This window comes from Mustela putorius, unplaced genomic scaffold (assembly GCF_011764305.1).
Source record: "Mustela putorius furo isolate JIRA1106 unplaced genomic scaffold, ASM1176430v1.1 tig00000224_pilon_pilon_pilon, whole genome shotgun sequence".
Lineage (NCBI taxonomy): Eukaryota > Metazoa > Chordata > Mammalia > Carnivora > Mustelidae > Mustela > Mustela putorius.
In genome coordinates this window covers 15,586,274-15,610,190 of record NW_025421321.1, presented here as the reverse complement: position 1 = coordinate 15,610,190, position 23,917 = coordinate 15,586,274, and the positions used below count along the sequence as shown (strand labels likewise).

The window sequence follows — 23,917 nt, the reverse complement described above, 5'->3', positions numbered from 1 at the left end:
GCGTTCTTTAGGTCAAGTCCCTTCCTCCATTGCTTAAGGGCACCCTTCTTTATCACACCTCTCTCCTGCCTCCCTCTTTCCCTTATGCGAACATTTGTGATTACATTGGGCCCATGTCTAATCAGGATATCCTTTCCTCTCTAATCTCTTAGTATAATCACACAGCACAAGTCCCTTTTATCATGTTAGGGTGACATAGTCACAGATTCTGGGGATTAGGACATGGAGTTCTTTGGAAAGGGGAGTGGATGGGCGGGCGCGGCATTATTCTGTCCACACACATCCCTCCTCCTTGTTTTCTTCTTTTTTTTCCTCCCTCTTTATTTCTGAGCCAGGATGCTCTTGGCTATGAGTAACAGAAACCCCAGTTAAACAGTGGCTTAACCAATAGAAAGTTACAGGCTCGTTTACCTGGATATCTGATGGGAGAATGGTCCCTGATGGGACCAACCGTGTCATCATGGACTCTGATTCTTCCCATCCTCCAGATCTGCTATCTGCAGCATCAGCTTTATCCCAAGGCTGCTTCTTTGAGGGGTCAAGGGATGTAAAGTATCCGTAGCTTTTTCCTGTAGACCAGGGGTTCCTGACCTTGACACCCCTGATTTTGGGGGCTGAATGGTTTTTGCGGGAGGCTGTCCTTTGCATTCTAGGATATTTAGCACATCCATGGTTCCTCTCCCTTGGATGCCAGAGTTCTTTTCCATTTTGGACAATTGAAAATGTCTCCAGACATTGCCCAATGTCTGTGGGGGTCAAAATTGTTCCCCAGGGGATTCCTGGGTGGCTCAGCAGTTAAGCATCTGCCTTTGGCTCAGGTCATGATTCCAGCATCCTGGGATCGAGTCCCACATCAGGCTCCTTGCTTGGCTGGGAGCCTGCTTCTTCCTCTGCCTCTGCCTGCCACTCTGTCTGCCTGTGTTCTCTCTCTCTCTCTCTGACAAATACATAGATAAAATCTTAAAAAAAAAAAAAATTGCTCACCAGGTGAGAACTGGGTGCGTTTACTGGCAATTTAAGGCTCACATGACCATACCCGAACCAGTTATTGGGGCAAAGAGGGTGGGCCAATCTGATTTAGTCAAATTAAGATTTGTACTTGAAGCTGGAGGTGGGGTCGGTTTCCCCCAAAGTCTGTGGCCACGGAGAAGGAGTGAGATCCTTACACAAAACCCTGGCTCATGACTGGGAGGTAGGAAATGTTGTCTGGGAGGTAGCTAGTCATGTCCAGTATACCTGGCTTTTGATTACATTTTCTTTGATCCATTTTTCCTGCTGTATTCTATTCCCATGTATCTAGGGGCTATTCTCTAAATATATGCATCTATTTAAATTTGTACATTTCTAATAATGTGTATTGTTAAACAACATCTATATCCAGCCCTAGAACTTAAAGCAAGAACAAAGGAATGTGGGCAAGCTTTAGCTTCCTTCTGGAATCCCCTACTGACAACTTCCATATTGATTTTGTTTAGATTATTATTTAAAAATTTTATATGGGCAATACTTAGATATCTTCATAATGTTTCCCTAATGTATTAACTTGCAATTACTTTTTTTTTTTTTAAGATTTTATTTATTTACTTGACAGGCAGAGAGATCACAAGTAGGCAGAGAGGCAGGCAGAGGCTTCCACATGGGTGGAAGCAGGCTCCCTGCTGAGCAGAGAGCTCGATGTGGGGCTTGATTCCAGGACCCTGAGATCACGACCTGAGCCGAAGGCAGAGGCTTTAACCCACTGAGCCGCCCAGGCGCCCCTAACATGTAATTACTTCTTATATTCCATACATTTTGGGGGAATTATTCTGTGAGTCTGTGTGTGTCTTTCTTCGGATCCTGGAAATTCTTGGTTTTTATAAAAAAAATTGTTTCTCATCTATTCTATTATCTACTTCTAAAAAAATTTTTTTTTGATGGTTGCTAGAATTTTTAGATCTTATCGCATGTCATTGAACTTGCCTTTCTTTTCCCCATCTCTCTTTGCCCTGCCTTCTGGGACTATTCTTCGGCCTCATCTTCCAGCTTATCATTTTTCCATTGAGTTCAAGTCTTCTACAGTTCAGCCCATCTGATGAAGTCCCAGAACCTAAGGTCAGGTTCGGTGGGGTGAGGAGGTTTGGAGCCGACGACTAAAGAAAGAATTCTTAAGACGTCGTTGGTGCAAAAGGTGATTTATTAGAGCACGGGGACAGGGCCGGTGGGCAGGCGGAGATGCGGCTGCCCCGGGTTGTGAGGAGTGGCTGGTTATATACACAGGAGTTGGGTAGGTGAGGATAAAGGGGTGTTCAGAAGGACTATTGGGGCAAAGAATACTATCAGGATATTGAAGGCCTGGTTACTATCAAGTAAAGACAATTGGGATTCTCCTGGTGGAATGTTACATTCCTGCTATCAAGCATCCTTGTTAATGAGATTTAGGTTTAGAAGAAATTTAACTTTATTTACTTTTCCTTCTACCTCCGCCTCCTTTGGTTTTTTATGGAGGGGAGGGTGGTTCAGCCAGCCTCCTGTTCCCTCATCACATCTACTGGGTTTTAAATGTCAGTGGTATCATATTTTTATTTATAAAGACTTTAATTGGCATCCTCCTACAACTGGTTGTCTTCATTTCATGGATGTGATACTCACCCTTATTTCTTTGAGGAAACTGTTGTCAGGTGTGAACTCTCTATCAGTGAAGGTAATATTAGTTGCTGTAACAGGTAAAGCCCACCCTAGAGTCAGTGGCTTAACACAATGACGGTTCATTCCTCATTCCTATGAGGCTCAGCCAGGGAGGCTATTCTACCGCACACATTTGTGGATCTGATTTGACAGAAGTTGACACAGGACCTTGCCTCCTTCATCAGGTAGCTGCTTCTCCATTTACAGGTTAGAAGGTTGAAGCTGAGAGTCTTAACTTGGGCCCCCCAAGGTGCACAGCTAGTAAGTAGAGGCACCTGAATATAATGAACTGGCATCAAGCCCCGTGCTTTTTCTCCCCTGCATAGTCTTTCTTTAAGATTTTACTTATTTAGAGAGAGAGAGAGCGCACGCATGAATGGGGGGGAAGGAGAAGAAGACTCCCCACTTCTTAAAGAGTTCTGCCTCTGATCCACTCCAGTGGGGATGGGGTATGGTGATGTTGGGGGGATTTGGTTCTAAAACTAGTAAGGCAAAAGTTGCATATAGGTAAAATCAAATTAGAGTATTTTTTATATCCCTTATAAAGCACAGTATGCGGTAATTCTTAGACATGAAAGCTTGGGAACCACTTAGCTAGAACCACCAAAGGGAGTCACAGAAGGAAAATCAATATGGCAGATGCTTGGACCTTTAGTCTCTTCTGCTCTTAAGATAACCCCTGTCTTTCTGAGTGAACAGAGGGTGGGTTGTTCTCAAACCGTTCCTGTTTGCCTGCAGGGTTACTCCATTCTTTGTGATAATGAAGCCCTTTGTGCCAGTAATTTAGTTATTGTCTCCCAGCTCCAAAAGCATGGTTTATATTCTGCATTGTGTTGCCAACTCTGCTGAAGCTTCCACGCTAGTTCTACTGGGCCCTGCCAGTTGAGGTACGGGAGGGAGTCTGCAATGATGGGGCTGGGTTGTGTAAGGGGCTGGCTCCTGCCTTCTTGTTTTCTATCGTTGCCCTGCCTCCCTGTGGCTCCTGGGTGCTTCCCTTAGCTTCCCTGTCCTGTCCTCTGCAACTTGCAGTTTCCCTGTTCTTGCAGAATCAGCTTTAATATGACCCCATCAGAGATGTCAGCGAAGCTGTTGTGCCCCTTTGGAGGTCAGAGTGTCAATTCTGCACAAGTCCTCCCGGACCTGCCAAGTTTTTGTAATTGTTTCTTCTTTGATTCCCCTCAGCCCTAGGGGTGGTAGCTGCTGCTTCCAGCTTCTATGGCTTCTAATACTGATACTGCAGAACTTTCTTTTCTTTTTTTTTTTTTTTTTAAAGATTTTATTTATTTATTTGACAGAGAGAGAGAGAGAGAGAGAGTGTCACCAGAGAGAGGGGGGAAGCAGGCTCCCCGCTGACCTGCTGAGCGGAGAGCCTGATGCGGGGCTCGATCCCAGGACCCTGAGATCATGACCTGAGCCAAAGGCAGAGGCCACCGAGCCACCCAGGCGACCCCTGCAGAACGCTTTCTTTTTTTTGGCTTTTCAGTTACTTAGTTAACAGTTCTCTGTAATAGACTCTTTGTTAAGTAACTGACTTGGTTTCTGTCTACCAACTGGTATATTTTTATATGCTTAATTTTACATATTAAAAAAATTACTTGGGGAACCTGGGTGACTCACTTGGTTAGGCATCCAACCCTTGATTTTGGCCCAGGTCATGATCTTAGGGTCATGAGATCGAACCCTTCCCTGGGCTCTGCACTATGTGAAGCCTGCTTAAGATTCTCTCTTCCTCTGCCCCTGCTTTTTGTTTATGGTTGTGATTTGTAACCCAGGGAGGGTTAGGTCTTAAAATTAGGGCATCAAATAATAAAAGTGGTTGGCCCTCCCATATATTGCCTCTTATATGATCATAGTTGGCTTTTGGCCCTGGGATGGAGCCATCTGTGACCTCTGCTGATACCCTACCAGATAGTGCAGGGCAGGTTAGGAGAAAGCCCTTTGCACTGTGGTTACTGTTTGCTTTCCAGAGCTCTGTAAATAGAACAGGAAGCTTATGTCTCCCTGCTCCTCAGAGGTGGGAGATCCTTGGGGATATACTCATACTCATAGGCTAGCTCTGCTTTCAGTTTAGCTTATATATCTGCTCCATTTCCATTTTCTCTGGCTCCAGGGCCAGTGGGCTCTCCCCTACTCTTTCTTCCCTCCTCCCTCCCATGAAGATAGTCTACAGCTTCTCTTTGCCAGGGGCCACTGAATGCTCCCTCCCTTCAAATCACTGGTAAACACTCCCCACCACCTCAACCCTCCACCTCCCAAAAGCCTGTGGCATTCCCTTAATTTTTCCTGGCATGGGTCCTACATGCTTTGGGTGAGAGTGGGGACCCTTAAGAATTCTAGGACACTGTAGACAGTGGCCAACCGAGGCATTTCTTGTAGTACATGTGTCCTGGAGGAATTCACACCTGCTACCCACAGAGGAAGAAACTGAGAAATAATCAGTGACTCCTACAACTTAAAGAATAGACCCAAACCACGCCCTCCAAAAAAGCCAACAGAGTGATGGGTGAAAGATTTGAACAAACATTTCACAAATAGCCAATAGGTATGATGAGGGAGCAGGAGACTGCCTGAAGACAAAGCAAAAGCTGGCGCCTTGCACCCCCCTCACCATCCGCTCCCCCTCAGTCATATGTGTAGCATCTCTCAGGCAGCCCTGACTGCCATGAACAATAAGCAAATAGTTAACTTGCAGAGCTCACAATCCTGCTAGACAGGAGTCTCCCTTGGCTTACAAATGTCCTAAATCTCACTAACAAAGACGATTGATAGCAGGATTGTGACACCCCACCAAAAAGTCTCCCAACTATCTTAATGTTAATGGCTGGTCTAAAGACAACATTGATCCAGCAGTAGGCCTGGGACATCCTGGCACCTTGTAGGCCCTCTTTAGCATATGAAAACTCCGTTGAAACCTTCCTTCCCCTCCCCTTCCCCCCCAGCCGCAGGGTACATAACCTGCCATCCCTCACAACCCGGGGCAGCAGCTCTTCCTGCCCACGGGTCCTGTCCCCGTGCTTTAATAAACCACCATTTTGCACCAGAGATATCTCAAGAATTCTTTCTTGGTCATCGGTTCCAGACCTTAGCCCACCGAACCTCACCTAGGTTCTAGAACTTCATCAGGTACATCTAAAATGCTCAACACTGGGGCGCCTGGATGGCTCAGTGGGTTGAGCCTCTGCCTTTGCCTCAGGTCCTGATCTTAGGGTCCTGAGATCACGCCCTGCCTCAGACTCTGCTCTGCGGGGAGCCTGCTTACCCCCCACCCCCCCACCCCCGCCTGCCTCTCTGCCTACTTGTCATCTCTCTCTCTATATCAAATAAATAAAAATAAAATCTTTTAAAAAAATGCTCAACACCGTTAGTCATCAAGGATATACAAATTAAATCTACAAAGAGATGCTATTACATACCTAGCAGAATGAATACAGTTAAAGACTAACAATATGAAGAACTGACAAGAATGTAGAGATTAGAAGATCCGACATCGCTGGTGAGAGTGTAAAATGGCACGACTACTTTGAAAATAAGGGTCTGGAAGTTTCTCATAAAATATAGAACTTCATCAAAGTTAAAAACTTTTGCCCATCAAAGCTCACTATCAAGAGAGGGAAAAGGCAACCCACAAAACGGAGAAAATATTTACAAATCATATTATCAAGTAAAGGATTACTATCCATATGTAAAGAACTCTTAAAACTCAATGGGGGCAAAGGATTTGAAGAACATTCTCCAAGGATAAACAAATGGCCCATCAGCACATGAAAAGATGCTCAATACCACTGATTAAGGAAAAGCAGATCAAGACCATATGAGGTACTACCTAATGCCCATTGGAATAACTCTCACTAAAAAACACCCAAATAGGAAATCTGTATTTGTGGGGAAACTGAAAGTCTTGTGCATTACTTGTGGGAATGTAAATGGTGCAGCTGCTGATAAAAACAGTATGGTAGTTTCTCAAAAAATTCAACAGAATTGGAATGCCTGGGTGGCTTAGTAGGTTAAGCATCTGCCTTCAGGTCAGATCATAATCTCAGGGTTCTGGGATTGAGCCCTGGGATCAAGCTCCAGGTTCTGGGATCGAGTGCTGGGAGAGAACTCTAGGACTGAGCCCCAGGATTGAATCCCAAATGGGGCTCCCTGCTCAGCGGTCTGCTTCTCCCTCTGCCCCTCCTCCCACTCATGCTTACACTCTCTCTCTGAAGTAAAATTTAAAATTTAAACAGAATTATAATTCAGCAATTGCACTTCTGCGTGTAGATCTAAAAGTGAATGCAGGAACTTGAAGAGATACCTGTGCACTTTTGTTCATAGTAGTAGTATTTGCAGCAACCCAAAGGTGGAAGCGACCTAAGTTTCCATTGACTGAAGAATGGATAAAGAAAATGTGACCTAGATACCACGTTTTATTTATAATATGATTATATATAATCATATAACATATATCATATATATGATTATATATATCATATATTAATATATATGATATATATATCTATATATCTATCTATGATGGGATATTACACTAACAAAAGGAATGAAATTTTGACACATGCTGTAATACGGATAAACCTTGAAAACATTATGCTAACTGAAATAAGCCAGACACCAAAGGACAAATTTAAAATTATTCCACTTATGAGATACCTAGAATAGTCAAGTTTGTAGAGATAGGAGGTAGAATAATGGTTGCTAGGGCCTGTGGAGAGGGGGAAGAGGTATTCTTTTTTTAACAGGCACAGATTTTCAGTTTAGGATAATGAAGAAGTTCTGGAGATGGATAGTGGTGACGGTTGTATAATGGTATAAATGTAATTAATGCCACTGAATTGTGCACTTAAAAATAGCTAAAATGGCAAATTTTATGTTTGTAAGTTTTGATATAAAAATTGCTTTTACGGGGTGCCTGGGTGGCTCATTTGGTTAAGTGTCTGCCTTTGGCTCAGGTCATGATCTTGGGGTCCTAGAATCGAGCCCCATGTCAGGCTCCCTGCTTAGCGGGGAGTCTATTTCTCCCTCTCCCTCTGCTGCTCCCCCAGCTTGTACTCTCCTTCTGTCCATGTCAAATGAATAAATAAAATCTTTTTTAAAAAGTTTTTTTAAAAATTCTTTTACAAAAACTATACATAATCCTACCCTATGATCCAGCAATTTCACTCCTGTATTTACCCGAAAGGAATGAAAATGAAAAGACGTGCACAAGAATGCTCTTGGCAGTTCTACTTATGAAAGCTCCAAGCCAGAAATAACCCGATACCTATTTATTTATTATTCTTTCCAAGATGTCCATTAATAGGAGAATGGCAAAATCATGGGTTGTTAACCTTCCAAGTAAAAATTGCCAGTTTATTTTTATCAGCAAAAGATGGGTTTATTCAGGAATAAAAGAGAATAGCAATCTGGGACAAACAAGCTGGGACAAAACTGGAGGCAAGTCTGGGGAACAAAGGAGAGGTACAAAGTTGCAAATTCAGAAACCATGACTGTGGATAAGAGTCTTGTCAGCTAGTAGTTCAGATAAAAGACTTTTGTGAATTCTGAAACTTCTAGCCCTTCAGAAATACTCACAGGATCACAATGTGGTTGTTTCTGAAAAGGTCATAATCAGAGGAGGTTTCCTCCTTTTGCAAGGGATTGGGAAACGCAGACAAAGGGCATTTTCTTTCCCCAGTAGAGACGGAGAAGCAATGGACCTGATGCCTGATCTGGACATCTTGGGAAAGCTGTCTGCTCAGATGTTGTCTGTTTCAGTTCCCAGAAATCTTTACTTTTAGGTCATCAGACGGTGTGCAGGTGCAGCCAGGGTGCCGTGCTTTCTTCAGATATGTCATGCGGATCCAAGGGTCTAGTCCCTTATTTATGATGTACATGTGTATAGCAGTGCCAAGAGGGTGGGGATTAGGATCCCCGTGTGTTCTGGTGTCCACGACAGTCACAGGTCATGGTCATTGATCCAGTATTATTGACAGTGCCCCTCTTGCTCTCAGAAACATCCCTGTTTGGAGGATGACTTACAGGATCATGTGCAAACTCTTGATGTATCTGAGGCAGTCTGGGTGTCAAGGGGCCACGATTCAGGGAGAAGAGAAGTGCCCTGAGGTAAGTGTGACACGAGGAGTGCAGTTCCTCCCTGATGAGTTGGCCCATAGGTAAGTGGGAGGGACAACGAGGAGGAAAAGCTGGGCAGAGAGTAGTACTTCTCAAGAGTAATATATGATTTAAAAAATACGTCTTGGGGCGCCTGGGTGGCTCAGTGGGTTAAGGCCTCTGCCTTCGGCTCGGGTGATGGTCCCAGGGTCCTGGGATCGAGCCCCACATCGGGCTCTCTGCTCTGTGGGGAGCCTGCTTCCTCCTCTCTGCCTGCCTCTCTGCCTAGTTGTGGTCTCTCTCTGTCAAATAAATAAATAAAATAAATTAAAAAATAAAAAAATTAAAAAATACTTCTGAGTCTAAAAGAGCATTTAAAAAAAAAAGAGATTTTATTTATTTACGTGACAGACAGAGAGAGAGAGAGAGCACACAAGCAGGGGGAAACAACAGGCAGAGAGAGACAGGGAAGCAGTCTCTCTTGGAGCAGGGAGCCCAATTAGGGGCTCGATCCCAGGGCCCTGGAATCATGACCTGAGCTGAAGGCAGAGCTTAACTGACTGAGCCACCCAGGCATCTCTAAAAGAGCTTTTTAAATAAATTTATAATAAAAAGTCTAAGTAATATGAAAAGCACAGCATCATAGTTAAAATGGCAGCTATTTTTCTATCTTAATGGTACATAAAATAATGTATATTTCCCAGTTTAGGGATCTTAGAGTTGTTAAATATGGTATATTTGTTCTCATGTAGGAGTGTCTCTAAAGAACAGATTCTTAGAACCTGCTGGGTCAGAGGATAAGTGCATTGGACAGATTCTGCTGGCCTGTCTTAGAAACAAAGAACAACAGTGTCTGATTCCCCCACTCTTACGAGCATTGGGTGTTAGCAGTCTTTTAAGTTTCTCCTCATCTGATGGGGTCTTACCAGATCTTCATTTCGGCTTCAGTCCAGTGTGAAGGGATCTGTGTTTCCCCAAATTATCCTATCCTATCCTGAGTGTAGTCGGTTCAGTCCGCATCACATTTTCCTGGAGGTTAGGCCTTGGGACCCACACATCTTTCTCCTCCTTGAGGGAAAATAGAGGGTCATTTCTCCCACGTGGTGCTGGAGAGGACTGTGGACTAAATAGCATAGGAGGGGATTTCAGATGCTGCCTGATCCCGGGGGTTCTGAAAGGCATTCGAGGTGGTGCACCCTGTTACAGATGGCAGTGGTATCTTTCAAACTTCTAGTTTGAAAAAAGTAATGAAAGTAATTCTTCAGACAGCCTCTTGCTCTGTGAACATGGGATCCCTCTGGGAGCCTCCCATGCATTTCCCAGCACCCACAGTGGCACCCGGGTGTGTGCATAGGACTCAGGTTCTCCCCTGGATCCTCTGTGGGTTTTGATTACTCTATGGCAACTTTTTTTAGTCCTATACTGGTTAATATATGCTCACAACAGAATGCTGGCTAAAAATATAAAATGTGAAAAGTTTGCTGAAATAAAGCAAATGAAGACCGTAACATGAAAATTCTACACGATGACTTAAGATGATCTTCATTCAATAGGTGTGCAAATTGCCTTCAGCTGATCAAAATGTTTATCTGGCTAGTCCTGATATCTCTTCCATGTCAGATACCAAAGCCAAAAAAGAGAAAATAGAGAGGCTATTCTATCCAATATAGTCTTTCTTTATTAGAAATAAACATGAGCGAGATCCACTTCATATTATTTGCAGAATGATGTTTGCACAAAGCAGCCTGAACCCTTCTGTTTTATCTCATTGTTTGGACACAAAAACATGAAAGTAATAAAAATAGACCAGTTATTTTTTTTTTTTTTAAGGCGCAAAAAGCACAAATCCCAAGCATTCATTTAGAAAAGTGGTTTTTGTCTATTTTTTTTTAAAAGATTTTTATTTATCTATTTGATAGACAGAGAGAGATCACAAGAAGGCAGAGAGGCAGGGGGAAGCAGGCTCCCCGCTGAGCAGAGAGCCTGATGTGGGGCTTGATCCCAGGACCCTGAGATCATGACCTGAGCCAAAGGCAGAAGCTTAAACCACTAAGCCACCCAGGCGCCCCTGTCTATTTTGATACTGTCAAGAGTCATTAAATTTCATACACTTTATCATACATTTGTCCCAATACCAAATATGATCAATGTTCTTTTTTAAAGATTTTATTTATTTATTTGACAGACAGAGATCACAAGTAGGCAGAGAGGCAGGCAGAGAGAGAGGAGAAAGCAGGCTCCTCATTAAGCAGAGAGCCGGATGCGGGGCTCGATCCCAGGACCCTGGGATCATGACCTGAGCTGAAGGCAGAGGCTTTAATCCACTGAGCTACCAAGGCGCCCCTGATCAATGTTCTTTTAAAAGTTATTTGTTAATAGCACTGTTGATGGGAATGCAAACTGGTGCAGCCACTCTGGAAAACAGTGTGGAAGTTCCTCAAGAAAATATTAAAAATAGAGAGGTGGCAGTGGCGGCCGAGGAGGATTTGGACGAGGAGGTGGCCGCGGAGGCTTTAACAAAGGCCAGGACCAAGGACCTCCGGAACATGTAGTTTTATTAGGAGTTCCTGCATCCCTGTGAAGATGACATAGTTTGTAAATGTACTGCAGATGAAAATAAGGTGCCTTATTTCAATGCTCCAGTTTATTTAGAGAACAAAGAACAGATTGGTAAAGTGAATGAAATATTTGGACAACTTAGAGATTTTTATTTTTCTGTTAAATTGTCAGAAAATATGAAGGCATCTTCCTTTAAAAAACTGCAGAAATTTTATATACACCCATATAAACTGTTACCACTGCAGAGGTTTTTACCTCGACCTCCAGGTGAGAAGGGCCCTCCAAGAGGTGGTGGCAGGGGCGGTTGAGGAGGAGGAAGAGGCGGTGGTTTCAGAGGTGGAAGAGGAGGTGGAGGCTTCAGAGGAGGAAGGGGGGTGGTGGTTTCAGAGGGAGAGGACATTAAGTAGAACAGTTGGCAGAGAAACTTTCTACATGAACTACTTCTATGGATCAGAAACTTGTTTCTTGAGCAAGTCTTGAAGAACTGGTCGTTTTCTGACAGTGGAATTAAAATGTCAATGCCATGCAAAAATGAGTGCAACAGAATAGGTGATTTTGCTCGAAAAGAGTATGAACAAATGTTTTAATGTTTTGTACAATGCTTGGAACTCTGTGGGTGCTTAATAAACGGGCAGTTTCCATTTGAAGCATACTTGGAGTTTTTAAAATAAAATGTTTTATTTCTTTAAGTTGTAACAGAGCAGCTGTGTTTATTAAAACAGGGCTATTTTTGAAGCTAAAAGGTACAACTAAGCTTAAACTCAGTGGATTTCAGATAGAAAAAATTATTTGTTTACATATGTAATTGTTCTTTAAAAAAGTAGGTTAGTGGAACAGTACTTTAATGTTTTTTATAAATTAACACCCCCTTTAAAAATCTTTGCCTTTTGTTTGTGAAAACAATACCTTTTATTGCATTTCACTTGTGTATGTAAGAGTTACTAAAGCATTTTCTTTAATTATGATTAATAATTGATTAGCAAATTTTTATTTTGATTATGAATCTATTAAAGTTGGAACAGCTCCGTTCACGTGAGAACTGAAGTTCAAGAAATTTCTGGAGACGTGTTCAGTTCTCATTCAACATAGAGGAATCTTGAAAGTTTTACTGAATGTTTTTGTTTTACATTTTAAAAGAAACTCTAAAGGTTTAAGATGTTATTTATCATTAAAAAAAGATGTTATTCATTATATAAAAAAAGAAAATATTAAAAATAAAACTACCCTACGATTCAGCAATTCACCACTCCGTACTTACCCAAAGAAAACAAAAATACTAATTCAAAGGTTTACATGCACTCTGATGTTTATAGCAGCAATAACTACAATAGCTAAATTATGGAAACAGGGCGCCTGGGTGGCTCAGTGGGTTAAGCCACTGCCTTCGGCTCAGGTCATGATCTCAGGGTCTTGGGATAGAGTCCTGCATCAGGCTCTCTGCTCAGCAGGGAGCCTGCTTCCCTCTCTCTCTGTCTCTGCCTGCCTCTCCATCTACTTGTGATTTCTCTCTGTCAAATAAATAAATAAAATATTTAAATTATGGAAACAGCCCAAATGTCTATCAACTGATGAATGGATAAAGAAGATGCATGGTGTGTACAGACACACACACAAATATTACTCAGGCATAAACGAGAATGAAATTTTGCCATTTGCAATGACATGGCTGGAGCTAGAGAGTATTAGGCTAAGTGAAATAAGTCAGGCAGAGAAAGACAAATACCCACATGATTTCACTCATATGTGGAACTTAAGAAATAAAACAAATGAGCAAAGGGGAGGAAAAAAGGCGGGGGGGGGGGCAGAATCTTAACTACAGAGAACAAATTGATGGTTGCCAGAGGGGAGGCGGATGTGGGGATGGGTTAAAATAAGAGATGGGGTTTAAGGTTTGCACTTGCTTGATGAAAACCAGGTGTGGTATAGTGTTGAATCACTATCTTGTACACCTGAAACTAATATTACACTGTATTATGTTAACTAACTGGAATTTAAATAAAATTTTAAAAAATTTATTTGTTAACAAAGCACGATTTTCCCTTGCGTAAATAAAGTGAATGAAACATTCTGGACTACATGGTAAATGGAAATAGGTTGAGATTAGTCTTTATATTTTATTTTATTTTATTTTATTTTTTTTTTAAGATTTTATTTCTTTATTTGACAGAGAGAGATCACAAGCAGGCAGAGATTTAGGCAGAGAGAGAAGGGGAAGCAGGCTCCCCTGCTGAGCAGAGAGCCCGATACGGGGCTCGATCCCAGGACACTGGGATCATGACCTGAGCCGAAGGCAGCGGCTTAATCCACTGAGCCACCCAGGCGCCCCTAGTCTTTATATTTTAGGCATTACTGGAGATTGTTTTAAAATTATACATATATCTAAAATAACTTTATTTTTAGAATTATTTACTTACTTTTTAAAAAAAGATTTTATTTATTTGATAGAGACACAGCAAGAGAGGGAGCACAAGCAGGGAGAGTGGGAGAGGGAGAGGCAAGCTTCTCACCAAGCAGGGATCCCAATGCGGGGCTCAATCCCAGGACCCTGGGATCATGACCTGAGCCGAAGGCAGATGCTTAATGACTGAGCCACCCAGGAGCCCCAATAACTTTATTTTTAAAGTGACTTATACACATCATGAAAATTATTATGTGATTCAGTAATCTCAAGATGTTGGCAAGTATATACACGATGAAAAGAGTTCTCCAGGGGCTCCTGGGTGGCTCAGTGGGTTAAGCCGCTGCCTTCGGCTCAGGTCATGATCTCAGGGTCCTGGGATCGAATCCCTCGTCAGGCTCTCTGCTCAGCGGGGAGCCTGCTTCCTCCTCCTCTCTCTCTGCCTCTTTCTCTGCCTGTCTCTCTGCCTACTTGTGATCTCTCTCTGTCAAATAAATAAATAAAATCTTAAAAAAAAAAAAAAAAGAGTTCTCCAGTCAAGATAGGCGAGAGAGCTCTTATTTGGTCTCGATCCCTCAGATTATAGATGAAGAAGCTGACCTCCAGAGAGGGTAAGAGATTTACTTAAGGTCACACAACCAGGAAGAGTCACAGCTCAGACTCTTAATTCATGGCTCTTTAAAGGCAGTCCATATGAATTGATTGAAGGTCTTAGGAGACTTCTTGCTGGAAAATTCTCTCTGGTAGCAGAGGTTCTGACACTGTGCAACGCCTTCTCCCCCCCCCCCCCCCCCCCGCCCAACATGTTCAGCATTGCCTTTAACCGGGTCCTTCCTTTTAGAGCCCTGTTTTCCTTGGGGACTAAGCTATTTTAGTTCTCCGTCTGTAGGGGATGCTGCCTTCCCCTCCCATGCAACCAGATGAGTTGATATCTCCACAACCAATGAAAGAGTAAATCCAGGATGGGAGGAGTGAGAGGGAAGTGGACCACCAGGGGCCAGCCTTGCTGCTCAGGGTTCACCAGGTGCGTTCTACCTGAGGGACTTGGAGGAAGAGCAGGCTCTGGAGATGCTACTGGATTTGAGACGACACTATATATAGGTCCACCATTTACTTTCTTGTTCATCAGGAAATAACCCCTTTCAATTTAAAATTTAAAAATTTGGGGGGCCTGGCGAACTCCGTTGGTGTAGCATGCAAGTCTTGATCTCATGCTTTGAGTTCAAGCCTCACACTGGGTGTAGAGATTACTCAAAAATAAGATCTTAAAGAAAAATCAAACCTTTAAAAATAAACATAAAAATTTTAAAAAGTATTACCATCTCAGAGAAACCATGTGATGACATTAGCAGCCTGTTCCAACTTATTTGTTTTAAAGTCTCATTCTCTGCTGCCCTCGAAGTACCCTGCACTTGGCCACGCATGCTCCAGGGAGCCCCAATCCTGGCGTGCTTGATGGGACCTTGCAGGGGTGTGTTGACCGTCCCCTTTTCTGAGTTCTTGCTCTGGGCTTATGTCTCTTACAGTTCAAAACTATCTGGAGACTCTCACTTACCTCTTTTTCTGGGTGGATAACCCAGTAGGCACAGGGCACTGAGCTTCCTAAAAACACCATCTTTGGGAGCCCCCCTGCCTTCCTGCTACTGTCTCCTCATTGCCTGATCAGTCTAATCAATTCTGCTTTTATTTCAAGGCTTTATACAATCCTGCTGCTTGATACTGTCACCGTAACGCAATCTGTTACTTTGAGCAGTCACCATCAAAGTGACCACATACAGGACATTTTTTTCTGCCTCCCATCACTTGCTCATAGTTGTTCCCCCAAACTATTATCATACTGTTCTGTTGTTCGCTCTCCTGGCTCTGGTCAACCAAACGGTGACCAACAGACGTAGGGAAGCCCAGGAGCCTATGGAGAGAGGCAACCTGGAGGAAGACACTCAGTGTGGTGGGTAATTTGTGGAGTGGCCTGCAGCTAACCTTCCCTGGAGAGGCAGGTTCTGGGTGGTTACCAAGTGGGTACAGTAGGCACAGTGCCTAGAGCCCCCCAGAATGTTCACATTTTAAATTCTTCATAATCAGAAGAAAAAGTAAGTACGATAGTCATGTTGTCCCAATAAATCCAGCCTGGATTATATCTTTATTTTGCAGGAATAAAATACCATTAATTTTCTTTTCTTCTTCTTCTTCTTTTTTTTAATGGAGGAGGGGGTCCACGAAGACAAAAGTGCCTGGGGCACCGGACAGTTACAATTTGGCCCAAGGTAGAGTGTGACATTGCCTGGTTTAAAAAAAAAAAAGAAAAGAAAAGGAAGAAAAAGAAAAAAAGAAAAAGAAATGGATATCCAGATATTTGTATGAAACCTCTTGATTTTAAATACCAGGAACTAGTTTTTTTAAAATTAAGCCAAACAAACATGTTGTGGCCCAACAAAACACGCGGGCTTAGCCGGCACTTTCTCGAAGGCCCGCGGCTTGACATGACTTAGGGGCCACGCCTTGTGCCTGCGCTCAGGACCGACGAGGGGCCCTCCGGGCTCCGATGCTGAAGTCCCCGCCCTGTCCGGTCCCGGAGGCCCGGCCGGGGGAGGCCACCCTCGGTCCGCCTCCGGCCCCGGGCGCCGCCTGGCTGCTCCACTGGACGGCTCCGCGGACATCCAGAGCGGCGCTGGGAGTCTAGGCCCGGGCCTCTCGCTCCTGGTCACGCGGGGCGCGGGCAGGGGGCGGCCGCCGGCTAAGTGCGGCCGGTGAGCCGAGGCCAGCCCGCTCTGCCCCACCGCTCGGCCCCACCCCTCGGCCCGCGTCACCACCGCACCGAGGCCCGCCTGCCGTCCGCCGCCCGCCCGACTCCTCGCGCTCCCGGCTCCCCAGACGAAACTCCCGAAGGACGCCGAACGCGGCGGCCGAAGCTCCTCCTCCCGCGCTGCTTGGGGAGGCGGGCTGCGCTCTTCTCAACGCCCCAGCGACCAGCCCATCACGGCCCTGCCAACCGGCCCTTCATCCCCGGGCGAGACCCTCGCAGGACGCCCCGCTCAGTCTTCCGGGGGTCGCGGGGCAGAGGCAGGCGACGCGGGGCCGGGATCCAGTCCCGCGGAACCCGGAACCGCCAGTGCGCATGCTCCTCCGAAGCCCGCACCGGGCCTGGGTGAACCCTGATAGAGCCATCGCGAGGCCGGCTAAGCGGAGCTCCAGTGGCGCAATCGGTTAGCGCGCGGTACTTATACAGCAGTACATGCAGAGCAATGCCGAGGTTGTGAGTTCGAGCCTCACCTGGAGCACGACCCTTTTGGACGTCCGCGGCCCCCTTTTATCTCCTCACCCAAAGGAACCGGTTAGTCTCTCTTTAGCGTTCTCAGTTCCTGTCGCTGACTGCCTGCCTGCGCTTGTCGCTCCGCCGCTGGCAGGAAGCAGCTCGCCCCGGAGCTTCTTACCCGCTGTGCAAGCTACTTGTTGCACCCAGCCACTCGAATCCGGACCTCTTCATAAGGCTTCCGCTACTTCTCTTCCCAGGCCTTTCCTTTACCCGCATCCAGTCCCCGGCCACAGGTACCCGCTAGGTAGAAGAGAGATCCCGGCGCGCCGCACCGGTGGAGGGGCGCCGCCTGGGCTTTGACGTCGAAAACCTTCCCGGTGTGCCCCAGCTCCCGGAGCCGGGACGAGGTCTGGCTTCCCGTCCACGGCCCCTAGCCCAGAGCCGCGTGGGGCGTGGCGCGGCGCAGCGCTCTGTAGGTGGCGGGTCGCCAGCCGGACGACCACTCCGGGGAGTTGCGGCCAAGGGGCTCAGCGCAGGGCGAAAGTGGAGCAGCTGCTCCCCTCCGTCCGAACTGCGGACACCCTGACACCGCGGGCCCTTCTCCCCTCTCCAGGCACACTGGCCTCCCTGGGCCGACGCACAGAGTTTGGGAAATGTGCGCGGGGCGTTTTCCTCTCCCCATCTTGCGCCTCCTCTCCCCGGGGTCGGTGTGCGGTGGTGCCAGTCGCCAGTAGACCCGGGAGCAGACGTTTTCTAGTGATGCCGAGTGGCGGCTGTCCTTTCACGCATGCCACAAATGCCAGGTTCAGAAGTCCTCCCGGGGCGAGGAGTAGGGGTGGGGGTTGAGGGGGGCAGGAAATCTGGTTTTTGCAGCCAGCACGGGAACACTTCTCTGAAGCGTGGGGGCTGCTTTGCCATGGGGGTGGATGGGTGCCCCACATCCCCAGGAGGTGTGGGCGGAGCAGGAAACAAGTTTAGTCAGGCGAGAGTCGTCCCCAACGCGTTGTCCACGAAGAGTGGTTTCTGCTGGGTTTTTTTTGGACAGGATGGTAGTAAAACCCTGGGATAGAAAATCTACCTGGAGCGCTGAGAAGCAAGATCTGGAAGGATTAGAGAAAGTGGAACCCCAGACCCAGACTGAGGTTGGAGAGCCTCAAGCCCACCCACCGAAGTGGAAGTCTTCCCTCCTCACCTAACCCGAGGCCAGGCCCTCCCTCAGTTAGAGCCTTTTGCTCACAGGCCCATACTCAGTGGATGCTGAGAAATCTAGCTCAGGCCTGGAGACAAGTGTCTATCCATTAAAATAATAATAGTAATAATAGTAAAGTAATAGTAAAGTTAAATAGTTAAAATAGTAAAGTTAAAAAGTTAAAATAGTAAAAAATAATAGTAAAGTTTGCCCAAGTTAAAAAAACAATTTTAAGAAATAATTCACATATCATTTTAAGGTGTACAATTCAGTGGGATTTAGTATATTTATTTTATATATATATATATATATATATAATAGTATATATATTTAGTATATCACCAAGGTATGTGACCATCACTAGTTTAATTTTAGAAAATTTTCAGCACCGCATCAAGAAACCCCATATCCTCTAGCTATCACTGACCTAACTCCCCAGTCCAGCCCTAAGCAACCACTAATCTACTTTCTCTATATAATCTACTTTGCTTCTGTATATTTCCCTACTGGGGACTCTCATCTGAATGGAATCATACAACTTATGTATGGTCTTTTGTGACTGGTTCTTTTCCTTAATGCTTTCAAGATTTCCACATGTCCAACCCTGTATCAGTACCTGATTTCTTTTTATGGCTGATTAATATTCCATTGTATGGATTCTTCATTTTTGAGCAAGGTGAAACATTTGGCCGTTTTTTTTTTTTTCAAAGATTTTATTTATTTATTTGAAACAGAGAGATGACAAACAGGCAGAGAGGCAGGCAGAGAGAGAGGAGGAAGCAGGCTCCCTGCTGAGCGGAGACCCCGATGCGGGGCTCCATCCCAGGACCCTGAGATCATGACCTGAGCCGAAGGCAGCGGCTTAACCCACTGAGCCACCCAGGCGCCCCACATTTGCCCTTTTTAAAGGAAAATTCACCAAAAACGTTTTTAAAATACACAAAGCATAAAATGATCAGACTTGCCAAGTGAATGTTTCTGACTGTCCGAGGGTACTGACTCCAAGAACTGGTCAGAAACTTCTGCGAGCTGAGCACAGAGCAGGTTCCCCACATGGACAGAAATAAATGAAGGTAGGATCATTCTGCACAACTTCACATCCATGTTGGAAACCCTTCTAGAAAACCCTAGCTCTTATTTGAAGACTTGTGGCACCAAAACGTGTTTTCACAAGGCAACCCGTTCCACTTCCTGTCAACTCTCAAGGCTAGAACTTTGTCTTAAACATTGCTTTTGTCCCTGTTGGGTATTGCTGGTGGTTTGGGGACCTATTTTTCTGGTTAAATGGTGAGGTGGGAGGGAAGGAAGTGAAATGAGTTGTCCTTTTTCTATTTACTCTAGAAATCCCCTGTTGGGAAATTAGGAGTGGGTTAGACACAAACAATAGACTAAAGATTTGTAGCCCCACATTTTAATGTGACACTGATTGGATTTTTCAAGATGGTGAGAGGTGACAAGGATCAACTCACGATATTATGGGAGAATGCTCTAAAAACCAAACAGTACCATGCAGATAGGAGAAGGTGGCATTATTGAGGCCACGATAGGTGGATTAGGCCTGTGTATGGCGTAGGGTGGCTTTAAGAAGGCAAATGTGTAAATACAAGGTAGATGAACTTGGAAGGGAGGGGTGAAGTTATGGGTGAACAGTTAGAGTTCTGTAGCAGAGAGAACCCTGACATACCCCAGGCTGACATTAGCTTTGTAGTTACTCTGGATGAAGACAGGCTTATTGTGCACCATACAAAGTTGGACGGGAGTGCAAGTTCAATAGAATTTGGAGGACAAGCAGAGACAATCCAGAGACAAATGATTCTGACAACTGACAATATACAATTCGACAGAGATAATCTTGTGCCTGTGTTCAGTTCAGAGTTCAGTGTGGGGGGATGCCTGGCTTGACAGCTGTTTGCATGTAAAGGATCTGGTTGTTTCAGATGTATGCAGCCTCACTTGTCCCAGCGTGTGACCCAACCGGTAAAAATGTCAACAATTACTAATGCATCTCAGCTCTGTATAATGCATTACATGGTGTGGTGTCAGAGATCACAAAACAGCAGTCTGTGGAACAAATCTAGCCTCCTGACAGGTTTTGTTTAGCTTTCTAGCACTGATTGGCCAAGTGTTTGAAACATTTGCAATAATTTGCCTACATCTTGGGAGATCTTACTGAACTGTCCAGATTTCAACTTTCTATGGAAAAATAAGAGAAGCTGGCCATCTGGGGCCCTTATTCCCACATGGCAACATTAGCTGCTCCCTTTGGACTGGACATGGGATCTTTGGGTCGTTAGGGTCCCCCCACTCCCCATGAATCCACAGCACGGAGGTACATGCCAGCTGCTGCTCCTTCCACCTGTTCGCTTTGCTGTTTTCTTAACCCCTGACTCATTTCTCTCCCGTGCGCCCCGCAGACACTGAGCATGTGGTCTCCGTGTGAATCAGGGAGGGAAAACTCTCCATAGGTCAGACCTCAGCTGGGATCTGTATGGATACAGCCTATTTAAAATTCAACAGAACAAAACCCCAGTTCTTTTTTTTTCTTTTTTTTTTTTTAAAGATTTTATTTATTTATTTGACAGACAGAGATCACAAGTAGGCAGAGAGGCAGGCAGAGAGAGAGAGGGAAGCAGGCTTCCTGCGGAGCAGAGAGCCCGATGCGGGGCTCGATCCCAGGACCCTGAGATCATGACCCGAGCCAAAGGCAGCAGCCCAAACTACTGAGCCACCCAGGCGCCCCAAAACCCCAGTTCTTTATTGCAGAAGATATATCCCAAAGTAGGGGAGATCGTATATTTACCCCAACCCTGTCTATCCATCCATTATTACTTCTAAAACTTGCCAGTGCTGTTTTGTCTATGCATTTCCACATTTTCCCCTACCCCTACACCGTGGTCACTGGACTGTTTTAAAGGAAAGTCAAGGTATGGTTTAGTATATATATCCAACAGCTAACCACTTAAAAAAAAAAAAAAGCATAATCACGGTATCATTATTATACCTTGTAAGATTAGTAATAATAATGCTCCTGCTTCACCTCATTCCTAGACCATGTTCAAAATTCCACACTTACCCCTGAAAAGTATTTTTGCAGTTGGTTTGCTTGAATTTAGATGGAAACAAAGTCTACCCATTGCATTTGACCAACATATCTTTTAATTTTCTCTTAAGGTATACCCATTCATTCTTTCCTCACTCCCTTTTATGGTATTTATTTATTTATTTATTTTAAAGATTTTGTTTATTTGACACAGAGAGAGAAATCACAAGTAGGCAGAGAGGCAGGCAGAGAGAGAGAGAGGAGGAAGCAGGCTCCCCACGGAGCAGAGAGACCGATGTGGGGCTCGATCCCAGGACCCTGGGATCATGACCTGACCCGAAGGCAGAGGCTTTAACCCAGTGAGCCACCCAGGCGCCTCTATGATATTTATTTTTTGATCTGTATAATTTCCCAGAGAATTTGGCAAGCTGTACCCTCAAAACACCCCATAACAAGTTCTTTGATCCCTCCTGATAATACACTCTAGAAGCTTGATGATATTGATTCAATTTTTTTTGCAAAATTATGTTCTAGGTGGTACTATGTGATATTGCATCACAGGAGAAAGTACATAATGTTCCACATTTCACGATATTAATTTTATTGGTGACTTCAAATATAGTCAACCTAATCCATCCTTTATTAAATTCCACATCAGCCTCTAACCTAATGGTTTCAGCAACCAGGGATGCTCTTTGTCTAGATTTATTATTTTATTAAGGATTACTCAATAGTGATTTTCTAATTCTTTTATTCGTTCCGCATTAATGACTGTGATTCTAAGAAAAAGAAACCTTTTTATTTTCTTTTTTAAAAAGATTTTATTTATTTATTTGGTAGAGAGAGAACAACACAAGCAGGGGGAGTGGGTGAGGGAGAAGCAGGCTTCCCGCCGAGCAGGGAGCCCAGTGCTCCAGGGCTCCAGCCCAGGACCCTGGGATAATGACCCTCATCGAAGGCAGCGCTTAACAACTGAGCCATCAAGGCGCCCCTCTTTATTTTTTTTTCCTATTGACTATTTGGTTCTCTAAAGCACAATTCACTTTAGAAAAGCCCGGATAATACTGTTTGATTCTTTTCCTTTTTCTACTAATCTTTAAGAATAATGAGTTGATATCCTCACAATTCCCAAAGGTGATCAATTAGTTTTTTATTTTACAGGGTTTTTTTTTTTTTGAGCAATAATTTACATATAGCGAATTACGTAATGGTATTGAGTAGCCTTTTGAGTACTTATTAAACATTCATATATCTTCTTTGTTGAATTGTCCATTCAAATCTTTTGCCATTTGTGTGTGTGTGTGGGGGGGTTGTTTGTCTCTTCATTATTTTTATTTATTTATCTTTTTAGGAGAGAGAGTGTGCTGAGGTGGGGGAGGGGCAAAAGTAGAGGGACAGAGAATCTCAGAGAATCTCAGTGAGACTTCATGCTGAGCACACAGCAGGACGCTGGGCTCCATCTTGCAACCCTGAGATCAGGACCTGAGCAGAAATCAGGAGTTGGACACTTAATCAACCAAGGAACCAGGCACCCCTGTCTTTTCATTTTTGAGTTGCAGATATAATTTCTTTATTGGATATATGCTTTGTAAATAGTTTCTCCTTTTTTTGGTGGCTTGGGTTTTCTTCTTCTTCTTCTTCTTTTTTTTGAAGTAGACTCCTTGGGGTGCCTGGGTGGCTCAGTGGGTTAAAGCCTCTGCCTTCGGCTTAGGTCATGATCCCAGAGTCCTGGGATCGAGCCCCATGTCGGGCTCTCTGCTCTGCAGGGAGCCTGCTACCTCCTCTCTCTCTCTCTGCCTGCCTCTCTGCCTACTTGTGATCTCTGTCTGTCAAAAAAAAAAAAAGTAGACTCCTTGCCCCAGATGGGGCTTGAACTCTATACCCTGAGATCAAGAGTCACATGTTCCCCTGACTGAAGCAGCCACCTGTCTGGGTTTTTATTTTCTTAATGAAGTCTCCTCAAGAGGAAACTTTTAATATTTTTATGATATTCAATCTATCCATTTTTTTTTCTATTATGGATGGTAGTTTTGGTGTCATATCTGAGAAATTTTTGCCTAACTTGAGATCACCAAGATTTTATGCTGTTTTAGCTCTTACATTTAGGAGTTAATTTTTGTGTATGATGTAAGTAGAGGTCTAATTTGTGTGTGTGTGTGTGTGTGTATGGACATTTAATTCTGAAACCATTTATTGATATATTTATATAATATATAATATATGTATATGGTATTATGACATAATACATTATAATATATATTATATTATATTATCCTTTCCTGATTAAATTGCTTTGACACTTTGTCAAAAGTGAATTGACCATAACAATGTGTTGGTCTTTTGCTGGACTATCATTCTGTTCTGTTGACCTATATGTCAGTGTGATGTTATGCCAATAACACAGCGTGTTGGTTACTCTAAGTTTGGAAACCAGACAGTGTAAGTCCTCCAGTTTTGTTCTTTTTCAAAACTGTTTAGGCCATTCTTGGTCCTTTACCTTTCCATATAAACTTTAGGATCGGCTTGAAAATTTTCTATGAAAATGTCCTGGGATTTCTACAAGAATTCCATTGAATTTGTTGATCAACTTGAGGAAAATTGTCCACTTAACAATATCGAGTCTTTGGATTCCATAAACAAAGTACATCTCTCCACTTATTTAGTCCTTTAATTCTTTCTTTCCTTCCTCTCTCCCTCCCTCCTTCCTATTTCTCCCTCCCTCCC

The 23,917-nt window shown here is 44.2% G+C and overlaps 2 long non-coding RNA genes, 1 other non-coding gene and 1 pseudogene across 4 annotated transcripts in view; 3 read left to right on the top strand and 1 right to left on the bottom strand.

Moving 5' to 3' along the window:
* Positions 1-8,673: 8,673 nt before the first annotated feature.
* LOC101675506 lies at positions 8,674-12,002 on the top strand (annotated as a pseudogene).
* A 3,812-nt stretch (positions 12,003-15,814) lies between these two features.
* LOC101692897 lies at positions 15,815-16,612 on the bottom strand. Its single transcript, XR_199441.3, has 2 exons — positions 16,527-16,612; positions 15,815-15,992 (listed from the first exon to the last, which is right to left on the bottom strand). It is a non-coding gene; the product is annotated as an uncharacterized LOC101692897 (long non-coding RNA).
* LOC106005827 overlaps positions 15,990-23,917 on the top strand; it is a 132,207-nt gene continuing 124,279 nt past the window's right edge. Inside the window, exon 1 of one of the 2 annotated variants that reach the window (XR_006606009.1) lies at positions 15,990-17,042. This is a non-coding gene — a long non-coding RNA (uncharacterized LOC106005827). The remainder of the gene's footprint in view (positions 17,043-23,917) is intronic. The other variant, XR_001179480.2, reaches the window with a different exon arrangement.
* Positions 16,897-16,989, top strand: TRNAI-UAU. The gene is given in 2 exon segments: positions 16,897-16,934; positions 16,954-16,989. It is a non-coding gene; the product is annotated as a tRNA-Ile (tRNA).